At 37.6% G+C, this 3,092-nt stretch overlaps 1 long non-coding RNA gene across 1 annotated transcript; it reads right to left on the bottom strand.

The window, feature by feature from the left end:
* Positions 1-280: 280 nt before the first annotated feature.
* LOC123075564 (uncharacterized) lies at positions 281-2,561 on the bottom strand. Its single transcript, XR_006436165.1, has 3 exons — positions 2,442-2,561; positions 2,306-2,345; positions 281-2,192 (listed from the first exon to the last, which is right to left on the bottom strand). It is a non-coding gene; the product is annotated as an uncharacterized lncRNA (long non-coding RNA).
* Positions 2,562-3,092: the final 531 nt, after the last annotated feature.

Below are 3,092 nucleotides of genomic sequence, written 5' to 3'. Positions count from 1 at the left end.
GCCAACAACATAGTAGCATGAAAGCGCGTCCAAAAGCCTAATGCAAAAGGATTCTCCTAGGTATTTTCACGGTGCCATCATGTTGAGTCATATGGATATACTAGATCATTGATGGCGCGCATTGCTGCGCCCGTCTATTTCTACAATGAAATGATAGGTTTTTGATAAATAAATGACCACATGAAATATATTGAATTTACCTAAACATAACCATACATTAGTTGCTGCGCCTATCTATTTCTACAATGAAATGATAGGTATTTTGATAAATAAATGACCACACGAAATTACTGAATTTACACATAAACATACATTAGTCGGTAATCCAAGAAAATCTCATATATATACTCAGTAAAGGCAAGGTCACATATACAAATTGGCTTGGTATAACAACATACAGAACAATTTAGATAGTAAATACAACTAATCAGTACAGATAATAGGCAATAAGAAATACTCCCTCCGTTTATAAATATTAGTCCTTTTTAGAGATTCCAATATGGACTACATATGGAGCAAAATGTGTGAATCTACGCTCTAAACTATGTCTATGTACATTCGTATTTAGTTTATATTGAAATTTCTTAAAAACTTAAATTTAGGAGAGGAGGGAGTAGATTGTATACATCATGTGTAAATGGAATCTTCACATGCCTCTACCAAAAGGCCACCATGTTCCGAAACAAAGAAGATTTATGTCTGCCTAATGCAGCTGGCTGTTTCTTGTGGAGGGCATCACATTCATAGGACAAGCATCCTAACATGAATTAAATTAGTTGCCATATCAAATAATGATATATACTAAATACTACCATACGAGCAGTAGCAGGGATATGCGGTAATCATACTTTTCCTTTTTGTTTGGTGTTTTGTTTAAGATCAATCAGGCTGAAAGCTATATGTAATAAAGTGGCAGACCGGCAATTCCATTTTATACATGAAAATGCTTACCAAAACAAACCAACATGGAAAATGGTGTCACTACACTTGTACGAATTAAGTAAGGTCCAAATTAAAATGTCAACCAATCAGCAACCACCTGTGTCGCTTACAGAAAAGATAACTATCCGGTCAGGACAACATAACTGATATAGCAAAGTAACATCATGTATAAAATGGAAGACAAAGAGTTCTACACCAAAAGTGATAACTGAAATAAAAACGAAGATATGCGTAAGATGTCAGTATACCTAGCGTGTATCCAGTGCGTCGTAGTTGAGCTGCTCAAGCTAGATATCATTTCTTAGTTATGCATTAGTACTGAAATAAATTTCAAAGAAGATTCAATCAAATTTTATTGCATCAGCACATATAAATACATAAAAGACGAACTTGAATTCTCTTTGAAAACATAACATCCGTTCAATCGGCAACAACCATGTTTTCTGCAACACTATTGGAAAAGTTGAACAATAACAATACCCATGATTGACATGCTCGCTTCTTGTGTTGTTGTTTTTCATCTGACACAGAGCTATTGCAAGTTCGAACTATCTCTACCACTGTTGTGAAACCTTATTCAACAACCAAAAAGAATGTCCTAAATTTAAGCCCAGCTAGAGCGATTAGGTTTTTTTTATCTCTAGGAAATATATACAAAGGGCTAGACATTCTAAAGAAAAAAAAGAAGACAGTTACAGAAATCTGTAGCAAGCATTGCTTTCTGCTTAATCTTTTTGTCATACCTCGGAACTGTTATAAGCAAAATGACTATTTATGAGGTCCGGGGAAATAAAATGGAACCGGTGTTTATGTTCTTGAGGCCAGCTTATAAGGTTCAATCATATTCGCCCCACGGTTGCCGTGCCATGACATGGTGAAAATAGATACCGAGTTTGTACGCTTGTACTCATGAATTAGAAAGCAAAAACAATCGTACCTAATTTATAATCTTCATGTAGAACTACTGCAACTCATAACTGAAAAAGGACCACATGATTTAGATAAAGATAACCTATACGATGTGTAAAAGTAAATTTCCTCCATAAATATTTCCGTTACCTCATATCACAATGTTTTGACCTGCAACTGCATCTATCAGTTCAGGAGAAAATTCACAGATTCAATGAAATATTGTCTGGGGTTGAGTGGAAGACTTGAGAGAAACAAAGCTTGCAAATTTGTAGGAATGGATTGTCTAGTTACCTTGTAGAAGGAGATTTCACATCAACATCAGAGGAGGAGAGGATGTACTGCATAACCAGAAGAGGATTTTCAGCTACAGATAAGCATTGCCGAAGATTTTTTTCTAAGATATTGTGACCGTGCAACGCAACATTCAGAAATAAAATCGGCAGTATTGTACCTTCCACGGAGTTAACCGGTTTCCTATCGTGGCCTTCTGCCTACAATCCCAAACACAGACATGTCAACATTCTGCTATTGTTACTCCCTCAACAGGTACACATTATTTGACAGGTTACAATGTATCCTCCACTTACAGATTTCAATCCAAGATATCATTGCTCTGGACGGCTATGGTGTCCTCGAGCTGCAGTATCTTGGACATGATGGTCATCACGCGCTCCCGAACCTCCAGTGTGCTGCACGAACCTGCCAACAATAAGCACCACCAGAATGAGCCGACACCGCCATCTCCATGGGCAACCGGCAAACGGACACAAGACGGCCGGCAAATAGACGGCGAACCTCATGACGGTGCCCTTGGTGAATCATGGCGCGCCGGCCTCCAGATCTGGCTGGAGCAGGATGGTGTAGCTTCCATTGGCGATCTGCTCTTGAGTTGCCTTGAGGTCTCAGCATGCTGGAGGCGATCTTCTCCTTCCTCCCGTTGGTTATCACAACCAAATCACAAAATAGTAATGAATATGAAAAATAAATAAGAGAAATGCATAGATGTTTAGTAAACCTGGTTAGGTAATTGATTCTTGAATTTGTATGGGTGCAGTTTCCCCTCAAAGTTAAATGCACAAGATACTTAGCATCAATTCCTATGACAAAACTGAATCGCCTTCCAAGTTCCTTTCTCTGTTATAAACTAAACAAAAACGTCTATTCTTTTTTGTTCTCCTCAATCCAGTAAAAGTCTAAAAGAGAAAGAATTCAATTAAAAACGTATCACCAACATACAA

This window comes from Triticum aestivum, chromosome 3D (assembly GCF_018294505.1).
Source record: "Triticum aestivum cultivar Chinese Spring chromosome 3D, IWGSC CS RefSeq v2.1, whole genome shotgun sequence".
NCBI classification, from domain to species: Eukaryota; Viridiplantae; Streptophyta; class Magnoliopsida; order Poales; family Poaceae; genus Triticum; species Triticum aestivum.
Note: the sequence above shows the minus strand (reverse complement) of the source record. Positions and strands in the feature narration are given on the sequence as shown.